This window comes from Cetorhinus maximus, chromosome 3 (assembly GCF_964194155.1).
Source record: "Cetorhinus maximus chromosome 3, sCetMax3.hap1.1, whole genome shotgun sequence".
In the NCBI taxonomy this organism is placed as follows: domain Eukaryota; kingdom Metazoa; phylum Chordata; class Chondrichthyes; order Lamniformes; family Cetorhinidae; genus Cetorhinus; species Cetorhinus maximus.
The window spans coordinates 155,455,086-155,475,842 of NC_135881.1; the positions used below are offsets into that span (position 1 = coordinate 155,455,086).

A 20,757-nucleotide genomic window follows, 5' to 3' on the forward strand; every position below is an offset into this window, starting at 1 on the left:
CATAAGGTAAAAAGTGGGGATGTTCACTGATGATTGCACAATGCTCAGTACCATTTGCGACTCCTTAGATACATAATCTGTATGTGTCCACATGCAGCAAGACCTGGACAACATTCTGGCTTCGGCTGATAAATGGCAAGTAACATTTGCACAACATAAGTGCCAGCCAATAACCATCTCTCCTTCACATTCAATGTTATTACCATCATTGAATCACCCACTATCAACATCCAGGGGGTTTCCATTGACCAGAAACTGTACTGGACCAGTCAATAAATACTGTGGCTATAAGAACAGATCAAAGGTTGGGAATTCTGCAGCAAGTCACTCACCTGACTCCCCAAAGCCTGTCCACCATTTAGAAGGCACAAGCCAGGAGTGTGATGGAATACTCCCCACTTGCCTGGATGAGTAGAGCTCCAACAACACTCAAGAAGCTCAACACCATCCAGGACAAAATAGATCACTTGATCCACCACCTTCAACATTCACTCCCTCATCCACTGATGCACAGTAGCAGCAGTGTGTACTATCTACAAGATGCACTGCAACAACTCACCAAGGCTCCTTCGACAGCACCTTCTAAACTCGTGACCTCTACCACCTAGAAGGATATGGGCAGCAGATAGATGGGAACACCACTGCCTGCAAGTTTCCCTCCAAACCACACACTATCCTGACTTGGAACAATATTGCCCGTCCCTTCATTGTCACAGGGTCAAAATCCTGGAACTCCCTCCCTAACAGCACTGTGGGCGTACCTACACCACATGGACTGCAACAGTTCAAGAAGGCAGCTCACCACCATCTTCTCAGGGGCAATTAGTGATGGGGAATAAATGCTGGGAAAGCCATGGATGCCCACATGAAAAAAAAATTCAAGACTCAGATCAATAGATTTTTGGATTCTCTTGTCCAAAAGGGATTTATGTGATATGGAGATCAGGCAGGAGGTCAAAGATCAACCAAGTTCCTATACTGAATGGCGGATGGTCTTGTGGGATGATATAGGCTAGACCTGCACCAATTTCTTACAAAGAACAACAAAGAACAAGGAAAAGTACAGCACAGGAACAGGCCCTTCGGCCCTCCAAGCCTGCTCCGATCATATTGCCTGTCAAACTAAAACATTTTGCACTTCCGGGGTCCGTATCCCTCTATTCCAATCCTATTCATGTATTTGTCAAGCTGCCTCTTAAACACCACTATCGTACCTGCTTCCACCACCTTCTCTGGCAGCGAATTCCAGACACTCACCACCCTCTGCGTAAAAAACTTGCCCCGCACATCTCCCCTAAAGTTTTCTCCTCTCACCTTAAACCTATGTCCCCTAGTAATTGACTCTTCCACCCTGGGAAAAAGCTTCTGACTATCTACTCTGTCCATGCCACTCATAATTTTGTAAACTTCTATCAAGTCGCCCCTCAATCTCCGTCGCTCTAGTGAGAACAATCCGAGTTTCTCCAACCTCTCTTCATAGCTAATAACCTCCAGACCAGACAGCATCCTGGTAAACCTCCTCTGTACCCTCTCCAACGCCTCCATATCCTTCTGGTAATGTGGCGACCAGAATTGCACGCAATATTCCAAATGTGGCCTAACCAAGGTTCTGTACAGCTGCAGCATGACTTCCCAGCTTTTATACTCAATACCCCTGCCGATGAAGGCAAGCATGCCATGTGCCTTCCTGACTACCTTATCCACCTGCATTGCCACTTTCAGTGACGTGTGGACCTGTACACCCAGATCCCTCTGCCCGTCGATGCACTTAAGGGTTCTGCCATTTACTGTATAATTCCTACCCGTATTAGACCTTCCAAAATGCATTAACTTGCATTTGTCTGGATTAAGCTCCATCTGCTATTTCTCTGCCCAAGTCTCCAACCAATCTATATCCCATTGTATCCTTTGACAATCCTCTTCACTATCTGCAACTCCTCCAACATTAGTGTCGTCTGCAAACTTACTAATTAGCCCAGTTACATTTTCCTCCAAATCATTTAAGTATACTACAAACAGCAAAGGTCCCAGCATTGATCCCTGCAGAACACCAGTAGTCTCAGCTCTCCATTCAGAAAAGCACCCTTCCACTACTACCCTCTGTCTTCTATGACCAAGCCAATTCTGTATCCATCTTGCCAGCTCACCTCTGATCCCGTGCGACTTTACCTTCTGTACCAGTCTGCCATGAGGGACCTTGTCAAAGACCTTACTAAAATCCATGTAGTTAACATCCACTGCCCTTCCATCGTCGATCATCTTTGTCACTTCCTCGAAAAACTCGATCAAGTTAGTGAGACACGACCTCCCCTTCACAAAACCATGCTGCCTCTCACTAATACACCCATTTGCTTCCAAATGGTAGTAAATCATTGTCACGAAGAATCTTCTCCAATAATTTCCCTACCACTGACGTAAGGCTCACCAGCCTGTAATTTCCTGGATTATCCCTGTTACCCTTCTTAAACAATGGAACAACATTGGCCATTCTCCAGTCCTCTGGGACCTCACCCATAGCCAGTGAGGATACAAAGATTTCTGTCAAGGCCCCAGCAATCTCCTCCCTTGCCTCCCTCAGTACTCTGGGGTAGATCCCATCTGGCCCTGGGGACTTATCCACCTTAATATTCTTCAAGACGCCTAACACCTCTTTTTTGATCTCAACATGATCCAGGCTATCTACACACTCTTCCCTAGACAAATCGACCGCTAAGTCCTTTTCTTTGGTGAATACTGATGAGAAGTATTCAATTAGTATCTCTCCCATTTCTTCTGGCTCCACACACATTCCCACCTCTGTCCCTGAGTGGGCCTACCCTTTCCCTGGCTACCCTCTTGATTTTTACATATGTATAAAACGTTCTTAAAGACTTCTAGACCCAAAGTGGTAAGTAGTAGAAATGAAGAATCTGGGGGCTGTATTTTGCATGCCCCTGCCGGGTGTGTAAAATAGTGTGTGTGTCCACCTCACCACCTTCCTGCCCACCCCTAAGCTCACCCCAAAACACGGGGGGTCGGCAGCTGCCAAATTTGGCAGCCCATCCGCCATATTTAAATACATAATCAAGAGCCAATTGGGCTTGTTACCAAGCCAATTGATCCTGATAATATGCTCCCCATGCCAAATAATATTTGATGTGGGCAGTAGGTGGGAGTGGGCTATCCGATTTTTAAAAAAGTTCTTCAAAGGGCGGGAAGGAAGGGGGTGCGGTTCTATCTTCAGGGGCTGGCCTTTGCAGATAGGGGGGCATGGCCTGTTCTAAGACAGAACTCCCCCTTTCTTCCTACCTGCCTGCTGAATTAAACCCACCACACTCACCCCCCTTGCCCCTCTCTAACCTGCCCAAAGCCTCCCTGCTTAAGACCCTGGACTTACTTGTACCTGGAATCCATTGGATTTTCTTCCTCTTCCTCATTGCAGTCCCAGCAGCGCCCGCTAATGCACTCTTGGCGTTGCCGGGACTGATGATTGGCCGGCAACTCCCAATGACAGGACTTGATCCCCAGTGAGGGACTGGTCCAGTTCAGTTTCTGGTCAATGGTAACCCCCAGAATGTTGATAATGGGGGATTCAGCGACGGTAATGCTATTGAAGGTCATGGGGAGATGTTCATTTCCTGGTACTTCTGTGGCACGAATGTTATTTTCCACTTATCACTTAACCTGAATGTTGTCCACATCTTGCCACATATGGACATGGACTGCTTTAGTATCTGAGGAGTCATGAATGGTGCTGAACATTGTGAAATCATCCTCAAACATCCATTCTTCTGACCTTATGATAGAGGGAAGGTCATTGATGAAACAGCTGAAGATGGTTGGGCCTAGGACACTATCTTGAGGAATTCCTGCAGTGATATCCTGGAACTGAGATGATTGACCTCCAACAACCACAACCATCTTCCTCTGTGCTAGGTATAACTCAAACCAGTGGAGAATTTTGCCCCTGATCCCCATTGACTGCAGTTTGCTTAGGCATCTTGATGCCACACTCAGTCAAATGCTGCCTTGAAGGGTAGTCATTCTCACCTCATCAACCAGCCACCCACTGCCTTCTGAGGAAGAGAATTCCAAGGATTCAGAACCCTTTAAGTGAAGAAATTCTTCCTCATCCCAGTTTAAAATAATTGACCCCTTATTTTGAGACATATTCACTAGTTGTAGGCTCTCTCGGCAGGGGAAGCAACCTCTCAGCATCTAAACTCTCAAATCCTTTCAGAATTTTATATCTTTCAATGAGAGAACCTCATTCTAGAGCATATGACTAATCTTCTCAACCTCTCATTTGAATGCTCAATTTTCCAATGCTTATTTTCATTTACTAGTCGTTTTTTGATCCATCTGTGTTTAATCAATCAGATATTTAATTGCTGATTTAAAAGTTAAATGTACATTTCAGCCAGTCGCTAAGTTCTGCCTTATGTATGCATGATACTTTGAGGTTTGACACTATAAATGTTAATGCCATTAGCCTGATGCCTGACTTTCCGGCATGACACCTTTGAAAGGCTTGATATCAAGCACATATGTTGGATTCAAGACCTTTATAAATGTGCATCATTAGACATATGCAATGACGTTTATCTTTCAGACCAAAGTATGGACCAAAGTCTTGTTAAAGTAGTCCTGGAAGGTTTGATTATGACTGGGAGAGTGGAGGAATTGTGGCTGCCTTTGAGTAGGTGACTCTGAATACAATGGACCCAATTTGAACAAAGCTGGGCAGCTAACTGCTCCATGCTGCATTCTCCGAGGCAACGCCTCCACCAATCAGAGTCCAACCAATCTCTGGAAAGACAGACGATCAGGCCAACAGCATTAACATTTATAGTGTCAAACCTCAAAGCATCATGCATACATATGGCAGAATGCAGTGATTGGTTGAAATGTGCTTTTAACTTTTAAATCAGCAATTAAATGGATCTCTTCTCATGCAGTATAAATTACTGTTCCCCCTTTACAGTTTGGTCATTTCTACAAGCCATCCTAATGAGTGTAAGATGAAAAACTTATGTCTCTTTTTTCAGCAAGACCAATATTTACTCATGCACAGCAAAGATATCAGGTTTAAAGACACTCTTGTCAGGTTGAATGGTAATATCAATTAACACATAAACAAGAGCAAAAATAGATTTAAGGTTATGAAGGAGTTGACTGATTTATTACAAAAGGCATGCTATATGAGTGTAAAAAAGGCATTAAACTGGCAAAGAATGTTTTGAGTTGAAATAACAAGATAAGTGAAAGATAATGGTAAGATTTTTAGTCATATTAAGAGAAAAGGAGAAAACAAGGGTTAGAGTGGAGCCTTGATTGTGGGATTGGGTGAAGGCATGACAACTGAGTGCTTAAAAAAAAGTGCTAAATAAGTTTTTCTTTTTGCTTCTTTTTACCAAAGAAGTAGCCAGGCAACGTATTTGATCTGGAACGAGAACTAGATCATGTTGCAGAGGTAATCTGTGACACTGTCCATATCAATGTCAGTATTGTTGCTAAACACCTGTACAATCTCAAGGTGAATATATCTCAGGGACCGGACAAGATGCATCCAATGATTCTAAAGGAAATAAGGGAGGAACATGGGCATATATCTTGTAAACATCACTGAATATTTGAATAAAAACAAAAAGCTAAAAGCTACTGCGGATGCTGGAAATCCAAAACAAAATAAAAACAGAATTACCTGGAAAAACTCAGCAAGTCTGGCAGCATCGGCGGAGAAGAAATCAGTCAACGTTTCGAGCCCTCATGGCCCTTCAGTTCTGCTGAAGGGCCATGAGGGCTCGAAACGTTGACTGATTTCTTCTCCGCCGATGCTGCCAGACTTGCTGAGTTTTTCCAGGTAATTCTGAATATTTGAAGATGCCTGGAGACTGGAGGAAAGCAGATGTCACTCCTATTTTTACAAAATTCAGGGAAAGTGACAAAGATACTTTAGACCAGTGAGTTTGACACCCACCGTGGGCAAAGTTACAGAAATCCTTATTAAAGATAAGATCATGGAGTATCTGGATAGATATAAAATCATAACAGGGAAATCTTGCTAATCTAACTGGTTTGCTTTGAGAGTATGATAAAGGAGCTTGATAAGGATATGTGTCGTACCTGGGATTTTAGTAAGGCTATTGGTACAGTTCTTTTAGAAAGGCTGGTACTGAAAATAAAGAAAATGGAAATCAGTGGAAACATTTTACAAAGTGTACAAAATTGGTTGACTGATAAAACCCAGGGAGCAGTAGTACAAGGATTGTCACCAGCTTGGAAGAATATTACTAGTGGGGTCCCAGAAAAGACTGTTTCGAGACATCTTTTTAAAAGCTTTATAAATGATCTGGAGCTAGGAGCCCTAACAACAACGCAGATGAAGCACATTGCAGATATTTGCAGATGAAACAAAGCTACTGAAGGAGGTAGACTCCAAAGCTGAAGAGGAAAAGCTACAGTTGGATTTGAATATAATTGGAATTAGGAAGACGGGTGAAGATGAAATTTCTTGTAGAGAAATGGAGAGTGCTTCATATGGGGATAAAAAGGTTTAGGAAGGGACTATTGCTAATTTAAAGATAATTGCATGGAAAATGAAACAGATCTAAGGGTCCCAATGGACAATAAAACTAAACAAACTAGTGCTCTATTCTGGTATTTAGAAGGTTTGGGGGTGATTTGATAAAGGTTTTCAAGTTATTAAGGGAATCAGGTAGGGTAGAGAGACACTATTTCCGCTGGTCGATGAATCTAGGACTAAAGGGCATAGGGTAAAAATTAGAGCCAGGCCTTTCAAGAGTGAAATTATGGGACACTTCTACACTGGTAAATTTGGAACTCTTCTGTAAACAGCAATTGATGTTAATTTACTTGTTAATTTTGAAACTGAAATTGATAGATTTTTGTTAACCAAAGGTATTAAGGGAGATGGAGCAAAGGGTGTCGAGGTGGTACATGAAGTTAGGCTGCAGATCTGCCATGTTATCAGGCTAAATGACATTCTCCTGTTCCTGTGCTCCCATGTCCCTATCACAACTATGCTCAGCAGCAGTGAGTTATGCAAATCAGATGCTCAGATCTATTAAAAGGTCAATATTGAGCCAAAATAATTAGATAATTCTGACTCTTTTGTAAATCATTGGTGCCACCGCACTTAGAATATTGTGTACACTTGCCACAGTAGAAAAGGACATTGCAGCTAGTAAAAGGACACAGAAGACAACAACCAAGATGATTTAGAAGATGGAGGGATTGGATTGTGAAGAATGATTATGTAAAATGGGCATGTTCTCACTGGAAAAGTGAAGGTCAAGTGGTTATATGATTGTTATTTAGAGGATCCTAAAAGGCCTATCCTTTATGAGGACCTATATAGCCAATTGGTATTGCTACGCCATTGTCAACTCGCACTTCCAGCAATAGGCAATACAAAAATAATATGGTCTGAAAGGTAAGGTAATAAAAAATCCAAAAAAAATATTGCTGGTACAATTTCTGTTGGAAATTGAACTGACGTACAGTAAAATAAGCATGATTCCTTCATTTTAATCCTCTTCTTTAAGAGGTAAGCTTTCCACCATGCTGAAACTGTGTTTTTAAATGGCCTCATTGCTGTTAACATCTGCAGTCAGCATTGAAATATTATAATTCACGTATTGAAGGAGACCGGTCACGAGGCACATCATTACCCTTTTTAACAGAATGACACACAGACCAATAGACATACAACTTGCAAGTAAATATTTCAGTCTTAAATTGAATAAGATAGAATTGGAGGCTGAGATGAAACAAAGGTAGTTGTTCAGATATAAATTTGATCACAGACCCTGATACGCATTGAAGTAAACTAATTCCTGATATTTAGCTAGGTCCTATACCAAAATATATTGTCACTGTTGTTTTATTTGGCTAGACCTTTCTGCCTTAAACCCACATACTTATTTTCAAATCTGTCTGAGAGCAGTTTGCAATTGTGCCAAAAGCCATGGGAGGCATGGGAGCCTGGTAGATATAGGCAATAATATGAGATTCTAATAGACTTCCACCCTGGAGGGTGTTGGCAGCAACAAAGTATTCTTCAAGTGCTGGGTGCTTGAGTTGAGAAAGAACTTCAACCAACAACCTTAATAAAACAATTTGAGGGTGAAATTAGTCTTCAGTGATTTCACACAGCTAGCAATAGTGACTTGGCAGCTTGTTTAACACCTCTGTCCATTTCCTTCTCCTTTGAAATCAATGGCAAAGAAGATCATGGCCAGAATTTTACACGTGTGTGTGTGTGTGTCCCCAGCATGAAATTACAAGGACGGGATTCCTTCTGGGATCCTACCCGCCCCAACCTGGTCGCAATTTTATGCTGGAATGGGCAGGGCCTTGGATGGGAAGTCCACCCCACCCCACCCCAATTAAGGCCCTTAAGTGGCCAGTTAATGGCCACTTAAGGGTCTTTTCCCACCCAGGTTCAATTTTTAGGCTGGCAGGTGGATGATAGATTAGGAGGGAGGAACTGAAATTGAACAAAGTTCGATCTCAGGCGGGAAGAGGGGCCCCCTTCTGATTGGGGTGCCCTACCCTTAGGGCCTGGTGACCTCCAGACTATCCTCCCCACTGGCCTATCCCCCAAGACCCTGATTGCCCTCCGGTGACCTCCCAGGCCTTCCCTACCCCACCCCACCCCACCTTGGCTCCTGCCATTTTACTCTCCTCTGGTTCCTGGCACTTAGTTCCTCCTCCAGCCACTGCAACGCTGGAATGACTGGAGAGCTGCCACCGACTCTTCGGATGGCGGGGGGACACATCCTGCTGATGCCATTTCAAGCCCTAACAAGCATTGATTGGCAGAAGGCGGGACTTCCGGCCATCACCGGGAGGAAGTTCCGCCTTACCTCTTAAAGAAGAGGATTAAAATTAAGGGACCATGCTAATTTTACTATAAGTCTGTTCAATTTCCAACAGAAGTTTTACGAGCAATGTGTTTTTTTGGATTTTTGTTAACTTACCTTTCAGACCATATTATTTTTGTATTGCCCATTTTTCTATTTCCCGACAATGGCTTAGCGACATCAACAATCTATATAGGTCCTCGTAAAGGATAGGCCCAAAGGTTTATCCCTTTAACCAATGAAGCAAAAGGACAGTGAAAGAAACAGTAATGTCGAAGAAGGAAATAAGGTGAAATAGGATCAATTTAGATTCAGGAAGATAAATGAAGAGAGGGAAATAGAGTGGATTAATGGAGAAAGACAATAAGACAAATGAAAAGTAAGAAGAAAAAACAAAAGACCTCTTGAAACAACGTACTAGCTGCATGAATGAGAAGCCTCAGTTTCAATTGTTTCCTTTCTGGCCTCCAGGGTTGAGTTTTTTGACAGGACTATGAATCATGTCATTCACAGAATCCTTACCACATGAAAGCAACTGCAAATATTTGCAGCAACAATAATTCATATTTATGGTGTAAACCCAGCAGCCTTTTGGCATTCATGGCGAATCAGACAGTGAGCTCCTGTTTTTGCCAGGCTACCAGTGGAGCAGCACAAAGAATCCAGCTATTTATAGCAATACGCATATCACAGTGTATCTGTTCCTTGCTGGAAATTGTTGACTTTTTAATGCTCTAATAATGGTCATCACTGTGATCTTGTCATTATATTTCCAATAACTTCTGGGCCAGGACAGTCCAACAAAGACGTTGCATTTTTTATAAGCCTGTTAAGAGTTGGTATCACATGTGTGCCAACTGACTGTCTTCCCAGGAGCCAATATTTTTGGATTGTATTTGCTTGTCATTGTTTGCAGATAAAATCATTGAAGACTTGAATTATGTAACCCTCAATGCCTTGACTACTGCAACAATACTTTTATGGTCATACTTTGAGCTGTTGATAAATTCACAGCTTTGAACAACATATAATTCAGCACTTCTGGGACTGGTTGTGGCAGCTTTGGATAGTTCTAACTCCCTTGGAACAAGTTGATTCACCTCTAGAAAGGCCTGCAGGGTTAATCCCCATCAATAGTCATTGTGTTCTTTCTGAGGGGTCCAGAAGAAGATTAAATGTGAGAGACTTTGAGGAGAGAACAAGAACATTTCTATACACAGAGAATTCTGAGAGGGCAGAATTCACTTCCAGATTTAATAGTTGAAGCAGAAATGAGTCAACTCTCTATTAAATTGGATAAATGGGCAAATGTAAAAGTAATGAAAGGGTACGGCAAATTGTTGACATGGAGGCTGAATGTTCACATGGCCATAAAACAATATGTTGTGGAACCAACAATGGACAAAGCAAGTTTAAATCTAATATTGTGTAATGAGGTTAATTAGTAATCTCATAGTAGAAGATCCTCTAGGGAATTCCATATTAAGTTTGAGAGTGACATAACTGCATCCAGGACAAGAATCTTAAACTTGAACAAAGCCAATTACATAGGTATGAGTAGAGAGCTGGTTAAGGTTGATTGGCTAAATAGACTAAAAATTATGGCAGAAATAACCAGTGAGAAACATTTAAAGAAGTTATTTAAAATGTGCAACAAAAATACATTCCATTAAGAAAACAAAAACTCAGTGAGAAAGGTCCATCCTTGACTTGCCAGGAATGTTAGGGGTGGTATTAGATTAAAAGAAGAGGCTTATAATTTTGCAAAGAATAGTAGTGAGCCTGAAGATTGGAAGAGTTTTAGAAATCAGCAAAGAGTGACCAAAAAGTTGATAAAGAGGCAAAAAGTAGAATATGAGAGTAAACTAACCAGACATATAAAAACAAGATAAAGGCAAAATACTGCGGACGCTGGAAATCTGAAACAAAAACAAAAAATGCTGAGTTTTTCCAGCATTTTTTGTTTTTCTGTGTGATATAAAAATAAGATTGTAGGGGCAGAATTTTACGAGTCAGCAAGCGGGAGCGGGGCCCGCTCGCCGACGTGTAAAATGACGTGCGGTGACGTCGGGGAGAACTCCCGACGTCACCACGCCCAATTTAAATTTTCAGGAAGGCGGGAGCGCAGCAAAATCAGCTGCGCGCCCGCCGACCTGTCAATGGCTACTTGAGGCCATTGACAGGGTCAATTAACTAATTATAAGGACCTGCCCGTCCAACCATAAGGTCGGCGGGCAAGCCAGGAGCCCCGGTGGGAACTGGAAAAAACATGAAACCTCATCCACGGGCGGGATGAGGTTTCATGTAGGCTTTAAAAAATTTTAATAAAGATTTTGTAAAAATAATGGACATGTCCCAACTCATATGAAATTGTTACATGAGGGGATATGTAAGAAAAATTTTATTTTTCTATTTTTGTCTTTTTTTACATTTACAGACAATCTCCCTGAGGCTGCACTTAGCCTCAGAGAGATGAGTGCACTCTTTCGTGTGCATGCGCGAAAGAGCGCACTCTCGATTTTGGGACTCCCCCACCTGCACAGGAAGCGCATAGCACTTCTGTGCGGACGTCACGCTGGGCGGGCCTTAATTGGCCCGTCCACATAAAATGGCGCCATGCCTCTGATCGGGGGCACCGATCGGAAGCGCACCCTGTACGCGCCCGCCCATCAACTTCCCCCCCAACGAGGGGGAAAATTCAGCCCTAAGAGTTTTACAAGTATATAGAAAGGAGAAAAGTAGCTAAAATAACCGTTGGTTCCTTAGAGGCAGACACAGGAGAAGTTATCATTGGAAATGAAGAAATGGCAGAGACATTGAGCAGACATTTTGTGTCTGTCTTCACAGTAGAAGACACAAATTACATGCCAAAAATAGAGGGTAACAAAAAGCTAATAACAGTGAGGAACTTAATGTAATTAATATCAGCAGAGAAAACGTATTAGAGAAACCTAAGGGTCAAAAATTGAACAAATCCACAGGAGCAACAACATCCTAAAGTTCTGTAAGAGGTAGCTACAGAGATAGTGAAAACACTGGTTCTGATTTTCCAAAATTCCCTAGACTCTAAAATGGCCCAAACAGATTGGAAGTTAGCAAATGTAACCCTGCTGTTCAAGAAAGGAGAGAGAGAGAAAATAGGGAACTAAAGGCCAGTTAGCTTGACATCAGTCATTGGGAAATTGCTGGAATATATTACTAAGGAAGTCTTAATGCACTTATAAAATTATAGTGTGATCAGACAAAGTCAACGAAAGGGAAATCCTATTTGACAAATTTTTTAGAATTTTTTGAGGATGCAACTAGTACAGTATATAAAGGGGAGCTGATAGATGTAGTATATCTGGATTTCCAAAAGGCATTCAATAATTAATAGGAAAGGTTAATAGGCAAGATAAGGGCTGATGGTGCTGGGCTAATACATTAGGACGAATGGAGGATTAGTTAATGGACAGGAAGCAGAGAGTAGGGATCAACAGAGCATTTTCAAGTTGGCAAACTGTAACTAATGGAGTGCTGCAAGGATCAGTGCTGCAGCTCAGCTATTTACAATTTATATTAATGACTTAGATGAAGAGACTGAGAGTAATGTATCCAAGTTTTCTGATGAGACAAAGCTAAGTGGGAAGGTAAGAGAGGTTGGAAAGAGATATAGACAGGTTAAGGGAGTGGGCAACAAGGTGGCAGATGGAGTATAATATGGGGCAGTGTCTCACTTTGGTAATAAGAATAGAAAAGCAGAATAGTTTTTAAAAGGTTCACATCTTGTAAATGTTGTTGTTCAGAGGGACTTTGGTATACTTGTGCAAGGAACACATAGTTAGCATGCAGGTACAACAAGCAATTAGGAAAATGACATTTATTGCAATGGAATTAGAGTACAGGAATAAGGCAGATTTGCTACAATTGTACAGGATTTTGGTGAGACCATACCAGGAATAGTGTGTACAGTTTTGGTCTCTGTATTTAAGGAAGAATATACTTGCTGCGGAAGCAGTACAGCGAAGGTTCACTAGACTAGTTCCTGGGATGAGAGGATTGTCCTTAGATGAGAGGCTGAGTAAATTGGGCCTATATTCTCTGGAGTTTAGAAGAATGAGAGGTGATCTCATTGAAACATACAAAATTCTGAAGGAGCTTCATAGGGTAGACACTAAGGGTCGATTTTTGCAGAGTAATGGAGAATCCACAGAGTTTCTAAAATGGCAGGCAGGATCCAGATGCAGAAGTTCCCCCCAACCTTTTTGCAACAGATCCAATTTTTGTTGGTAGGGGAAAGGGCCAGGGCATGATTCACACATGAGGGAAACCCAAACTCAGTAGGTTCATTTGAACTTAGAGCTGAGTTCAGACAGACCCCACTTTGGCTGCTGCAAGGGACTTAGCTCACAGTGTGGGAGTCACGGTTTTTGGAGTAGATGTCAAGGCTCTTCAAGGGTGGATAAAACCTGTATAACTGTCATGATGTGAAGTTATTTAAATCCCCAGCCCTTTAAAATGAAAAAAGAAAAGAGTGCAGGTGTCAGTGAGAGTAAAAGAAAACCTATGTTCTAGCAGTTTCAATAGTTGTTTGTTGACATTACCTAAGCTCTTTATGAATGGTTGGCTGATTTCAAAAATCTACATTTATCTCAGCAGAGGTGTTCTAAGTTACAGTTTGATTAGCAGTTTAAAGAGGATATTAAAGAATTAGCTGTCTTTGATATGGCGTATGAACATAAAGTTGATTGTCTTTTATCAGAGATTAACCACTGGAACTTTAAATAAAGCTTTGAATGGGCTTTCATGAATGTGAGTTTTTACTATCAAAACTATTTAGTGAAATCTATATTAGATTTTTAGAACTTTATTTTATTTCATCTCCACATGGTACCTGAGATCCGTCCAGGGTGGGTACTGGGTGAGTTGACATGTGTTGGCATAGTGGTAAACAGGGTAATGGGGTATGCGTGGGGCAGCATTAGTTGGCATGTGGGTATAAAGGGCCATGGGAGGTGGGTGGAGAATGAGGGGTGTGACAGGCGGGGGTGGAGGGTTGTGGATGCTCCATCATTGAATATATTTAAGGCTGAGATCAGCAATGGTCCCCCAGGGGAATCTAGGCAATTGAGGAGGAGGCAAGAAAATAAAGTTGATGTTGTGAACGGTGGAGCAGGCTCAAGGTTGGCATGGTCTACTCCTCTTATCTCTTACATTCTTATGGCCTTACCCAATAAGAATTGCCAGCTTTTCCAGCACATCCTGCTTATCAATTTCCACCCGATCAAGTACCTCTACCATCCCCACTTTTACTGATATTTTGTTAGTATCCTCTTCCTTACTCTTCCTTAGGACACTTTCCTGTTCTCATATTCTCCCTGTGCCAGTCTTATTTTCCACTTCACTTCCCCTCTCAACTTATTGTATTTGACTTGGTTCTCATTTGATGGATTCACCAGACATGCATCATACACCCACTTTTTTCGTTGTATGCTACTCTCTATCTCCCTTGTTATTCAAGGACCCCTGGCTTTAGTTCACTGCCATTCCTTCTTCTTGGAATGTACCTACCTATATTCAAAACATCTCTTCCTTAAAGATCACTTATTGTTCGTTCCAGTTTTTCCTGTCAGTCCTTCATTTTATTTTAACCCTGGCTAGATCCCCTTGCATCCCATTGAAGTTAGCCCTCTCCCAATTTAGATGTTCTATTTCAGATTATTCCTTGCTGTTCTCCATTACTAATCTAAACCTTAGGATGTGATAATCACTCTTACCCAACTGTCCTCCCACAGCTCACTACCCATAGGTTTACTTGCCCCATTTCATTCATACAAGCATACAAATTAGGAGTAGGATTAGGCCATTCAGCCCCTTGAACCTGCTCTGCCATTCAATAAGATCATGGCTGATCTGATTACGGCCTCAACTCCACATCCCGCCTCCCCCGATAACCTTTGGCTCCCATGTTAGTCAAGATCGATCAACCTCATTGACCCTGCTTCCACCACTCTCTGGAGAAGAGAGCTCCAAAGATCCATGACCCTCTGAGAGAAAAAAAAAATTCTTCTCAGCTCTGTCTTAAATGGGAGACCCATTATTTTTAAACTGTGTCCCCTACTTCTAGTCTCTCCCACAAGGGGAAACATCCTTTTGGCATCCACCCTGTCAAGTATCCTCAGGCCCTTATATGCTTCAATAAGATCACCTCTTAATCTTCTAAACTTCAATGGCCACAGGCCCAACCTGTCTAATCTTTCCTCATAAGACAACCCCCACCCCACATCCAAGGTATCAGTCAAATGAACCTTCTTTCATTCCCCAGCACAAGATCCAGCAGTGCCTCCTTCATATTTGGACCGAGAACATTCTGGTCTCCTACAGGAAGTTCTCTTGAACACATTTCAGAAATTCTTCTCCCTCCTTTCCCTTTACTGCAGCATAATCCCAATTGACATTTGCATAATTGAAGTCCCCCAATATCACCACTCTGTAGCTCTTATACATCTCTGTGATTTCCCTGCAGATTTACTTTTCGTCATTGATTATATGAATGGCTGTGATTGATTGACAGCTTTATGAGAAGGTAAGAGGGGCATTGTAATTCAAAGGGAATGTTGAATGTCTGTTTATTTGGTTCCTTACTCAAGGCTTGGGTTCCCCCATGGTTTCCAACTCTGCTGAGGTTCCATGAACCACTTCTATTAACAGAGCAGGCCTGGTTTCATCAAAATTGCACAGGGGTATGAAATGCCCACCTCTGCAATGGAGCCAGCAAGGGCAGGGGTGCTGTGTGCAGGCTGACTACCCGCACCCTTATCCTGTAACAGTGAAAATTGTTGGAAACAGAAATGAGGAGAGGAATCCCGGAATTGGGCCCTGCCTGCAATTTTTAAAGGCTTCCCCACTCGGCCCGATTCCACGAAAATCCAGGCCTGCGCCTTTTAAAGTCCCAGCCTGTTTGCTGTGTAAATTATTGCAACTAACATTCTTCTTATGAAATTTTACTGTTTATAAGAAGGTGTTGTTTTACTGTACACTTGGACATATCACCATTACATTATAACAGCTTAAAGAGAAAGGGTAATGCAGGGAGCAAAGTTTCACCACAGTAAGTTCTGGTGTATAGCTCACATACAAATAGCAAAGCTGAAGTTTTGATTTACACTGTAGTGCGCTATGGAGACTGCTAAATGGAAAGCATTATAATTTGCAATACAGGTTTTATTCTGGTCGCATACAGCCACAGGAGTTACAGATAGTGGTAACTTCACAATGCATGCTTTTGCATCATAAACCAGGAATATAAATCTGGAATTCATTGTAAGATTTTCTGATCACTAAAATTAATGAGGATGGGATGGGGGAATAGGGGAAAGGATCCCAATAAATGCTTTCAGCAGGCTAAGATCCATGCCAGAAATGCAAACTTTTAATTCTGACTTTATATTGCTTATCTGTCCTCTGCGTAATTATTATTTAGCCAAGCTGACAATCGAGAATAGCACTTGGTTGAAAGATTCTGTGGGACAGCCAAGGAAAAACATTTTCTCAAAGTGAATCATAATGCACACTCCTAGCACTGGGTAGTGGCATCCCCATGCATTGTATTTGCTATTCACTGCTACTTACTATGCAGAGCTGATTTCTTTACAAATATATAGTTAGCCACCTTCTGATGAAGGGTCATACGGACTCGAAACGTCAACTGTATCCCTCTCTGCAGATGCTGTCAGACCTGCTGAGTTTTTCCAGGTATTTTTGTTTTTGTTCTAGATTTCCAGCAACCGCAGTATTTTGCTTTTATTTTAGTTAGCCACCTGTTAAACAGTAACTGCTGAGATTGTCTAGTGTGAGTTATACTAAAAGAGGCAGCTTTCAGTCAATCAATGGTGCAACTGGTGGACAGGCTCCATAAGGAAACCAGACGCTTTGAGGAAATATGTATCACCAGGGCCAAAGAGAAACCTTCCAACTAAAAGTCATTCAGCAACAGTAGAAAGCAGTTCAAATGTTTGATATTCGAGTATCACCTTTCCGCAGTAAAATTTAATACTTCTTCGTGTGGTTGTTTTACCTGTATTTAGAATTGCAACTATTATTTAAAATCCCTAGTTTAAAGCAGTCAGAATTAACTCTTGTTGAGTGTGTTGACTGATGTAGGACACGAGTTCAAGTGGCTTAAGATATTAATGTTTAATACCATCAGACGCTAATAAAGCTTGTGACCCAGGCAACTGACCCTTATCCTGAACTTCCAAATTTGATATGATATATTTATTTAAGGACTTCACAAGCAGGTTTGTTTGTGGTTAATTACATTCAGAAGCTACTTTTTAATCTATATCTTTGAATAGTAGATGCATTGGGATGTATAGATATTTTGGGAGTCGGGACATTATTAAACTTTCTCCATTGAGATTAAGTATTTGGCGTAGAGTCAATGATAGGGAAAATTACACATGCTATTTGGAAAGATTGACTTTGATGAAATGGAGTTTTTTTGCTCCATGTCTGTTGTGTTTCATGTATTAATATCTTTAAACATAAATGTTATTGGCTCCATACCTCACAAGTCATGTGCAAAGAACGAGTCATCTTGCACTGGCTTCCAACTCCCTTAGAGTGTGAACATCAGGGACACTTTAAAGTGAGATTTACAACAAAGAATAAGATATTGCAAAAAATATACTTACACATATGGAGCTGTGCTCATTTGTAGAATCAGGTATGTCAAAATAAGTTAAAACCTCTTTCTGGTGTATCTGCATGTCTCCAGTGAAGGTATAGCAGGATACCTGGATAACTCTCATGGAATTTAAGGAGCATCTGACATGAATTGTTGGTCTTTTTAACTAAATAAGCAAAACTTAATCAGAATTGATGGCCCTCAGACCTCCATATATTCTCATTGTCACTCACTGACACTCCCTCCATGGTGATTGGTATCTGCTCAAGTCTCTCAATTTCTTTCCAAGCGGGTGCTATTACGCTAAGTCTGCATCCTGTGGGCCTTAGTATAGACGCCCACATGAGTTTGCCGCTACTGTTGCTAAGAGGATGAGTAGTTGAGCTGATGTAGTGACATTCAATAATTTTATTTCTTCCTTCAACATGCAAATCCATTTATTTACAAGTTAAGCAGAGTTAACAGACAGAGTACAATTAATTTAAGCATACATTTTAATCCTGCCTTAACTTTCAGAGAACAATATGACCTCTTTTATATCATTTCATCCTTTAACAAGCTTGAGTTTACCTATTCCCTTGATTTACCATCTGGTCTCTCATGGTAATTTTCCCTTCAGTAATTTTCCATTGTTGCCAGACTGATCCAAAGCGTATGTTGCCCTGCACATACATCTATTTTTTATCTGTCTGCTTTTACTTTCTTATCTGTCTGTTTTCTGTGTGGAAATTATACAGCTGCATCTCAGCTTAGCTGTTTTTCGAACATTACCCTCGGGGGCCTTCTTTTGGTGGGCTTTCAAGTTACAGCCACATTGCCTTACTCAATACACCATTGTCCAGTCTCACATATTATCCTGCACTATGATTTCTATTCTATATACTAAGCCAATTTTTAACTTCCAATTATCCCATGTTCCAACACCCACCCTGCTAGCTTCTGCCACCATGTTCTCATCCTGCGTTAAGCCTCAGGCTTCTTCCTTGTTCTTCTGGCCCACTAGAGCCAGAGTCTTCCTGCCCTGTCATCTACACCACCCCCCATTCCTACTAAACCTCACCCTGACGTGGTGACCTTCTGAAGCTTATACCTCATGGAACTGCTGGCTCCATGGCCACTTGCTCCAATGATGTAGGCAGCAGTGGAGGCTATCCCTGAGGGAGGGACTTAAGCTACATCAGATATCACAGCATTAGAGTTGAATACGAAGCTTAGCAAAACCAGGGAATATCTATAGGTTGGCTAACTAATGAGGGGGGGAGACACAAACACACAAAGCTAAAGTTTAGAATCTCTGGGGAGCATTTAACTATATTTTTGAGAAACGTCTCCCCTATCCCCTCCACCACTCCTGTCAGCTCTAACTTGTATTCACTCCTCTCCCTCCTATCTACTCTCCTTCCTGCCCTGTATGCACCTGCTCCTCTTGCTCTACCTCAAATTCCCACTCACCCTCCTTCCTTATCCATTTTCACTCCCACCCTCAATTTACTCCACCAGGCTCCTCCCCTTTGACCCTCCCTCTTTCCATTGGCAAGAGGCTGCCATTACAAAATGACAGTTTTACAATGGTAGTTATTATAAATATGAACATTATGGAAATATAATGCTAAAGGCAGGGTATGTGCCTTTAAAAGGCAATTAATTACATATGTGGGCCCCAAATCCATTATCTTCCATTTTCTAACACCGTGGGATGGATTTTACGGGGTGCCGTATTCCTCACACCCCACCTCCCTCAACTGAAAAGTGAGTCATCAGCTAGCCATCAAAAATCAAGCTGCTCCACAGCGATATTACACTGGGAGCAGCCTTAATTGTTTCAGAATGGGACTTTCACCTCCATCTGGGAGAAGTCCTGCCCTAGAGAACTGCTGGCCAATCTGACTGGCTAACAACTCTGTAGTCCCAGCATAACCAGGATTGAGCAGTGGCCACTGTCAGGACTACAATTGGTTCCTGAGAAGAAGACTGATGGAGCCCTAACTTATAAGTAAGTCAGGTATTTTGGATGGCCCTAGCTGGCAGACACCAGAAAGGGTGATGAGGCGGGTAGGGGGCTGGGTTTGAGAGACCAGGCAGGGTTAAAGAGGGGGGAGTACAATATTGCGGGGGACGGCGCCTCTGATGAGCACAAAGGTCCCCCTAAAGGAGATATCACGCCTTCCTGCCCAACAGCAGCCTGCACAGTGAATGCTGCCAGGCTACCCACCTTGCCTCTGCCTTCCCCACCATATGTAAAATAGCAGTGAAGGCAGAATGATGCCCTTAGGTGGCCATTAAAGGCCATCAAAGGGTTCCCGGGTGGGCAGGTTGCCTGACACCTTCCCTGCCCACCCACTTTATATTGTGAGTAACCCTCACCTTCAAACATGCTGGTGGGGTGCCATAAAATGCAGACCCATGTCACTTGGAGATTGCATGTGCTTTTGACTCCCATATATATTTCCATGGGAGATGTCACTTGCCATGGAAGATGAACACACATATATAAAAGACCTTGACACTGCCTGTTTGTTGTGGCTCATCTTGTTGTCACAACCTGTTCATGCCTTTGTGATGTTGAATCTGAAATAACAAAAGAAAACACTGGAAATACTCAGCATATCAGCCTGTATCTGTGAAGTTAAAGGGCAGAATCTAAACAGATCCGCATGCAGCTGGGAAGCAGAGAGCAGGTTGGGAACCCATTTGTCACTGTAGCGGGCTTTGCTGTGGCTCATTAGATCAACCATAGCAGTAGCATCCAGCTGCTCGGTTTCCCAGAAAACAGACAGGGCAGCGGAATGATGTATTGAATCTGTCAAAGGAAGAATTTTTAGTCAAAGCAACTAGTTTCAGAATGGCTGAATTGCACATTGATATCTCAGGCATTGGCAATCTCAGAATGGAAAGGAGCCCTGAAAAGGCTGTCTCACACGTCTCCAACTCTTACATGGAGGTCCTGCTGTAGGACCTGAGGGACTGAAAGGAAGATGATGTTTTTTAACATCATGGAAAAGGCCAGACTCTCAAAACAAGGAGATGTCCATGAAAGTGGCCGAGGAAGTGAACAGCAGGAGGGTGATCCCTCAAACCTGGAGATAGTGCCCCAAGTGGTTCAAAAACATGACAGACAAGTAGCATAAAACTTTGAGGTGGCAATTGTGGCAATCTGACTTCTCCAGAATTTTGGCTGAGGCTGAGAGCAGAGCAGCAAAAAGGGAGAAACTGAGAATAGAA

General features: G+C 42.1%; 1 protein-coding gene across 2 annotated transcripts in view; it reads left to right on the forward strand.

Annotated features, from left to right (window-relative positions):
* fbxl7 (F-box and leucine-rich repeat protein 7) overlaps positions 1–20,757 on the forward strand; it is a 398,497-nt gene that overhangs the window by 278,385 nt on the left and 99,355 nt on the right. Inside the window, exon 2 of one of the 2 annotated variants that reach the window (XM_078539136.1) lies at positions 15,373–15,432. The exons of the other annotated variant lie outside the window; for it this stretch is intronic. The gene's annotated coding sequence lies outside the window, so the exon portion shown is untranslated. The remainder of the gene's footprint in view (positions 1–15,372; positions 15,433–20,757) is intronic. 2 annotated transcript variants of the gene reach the window in all.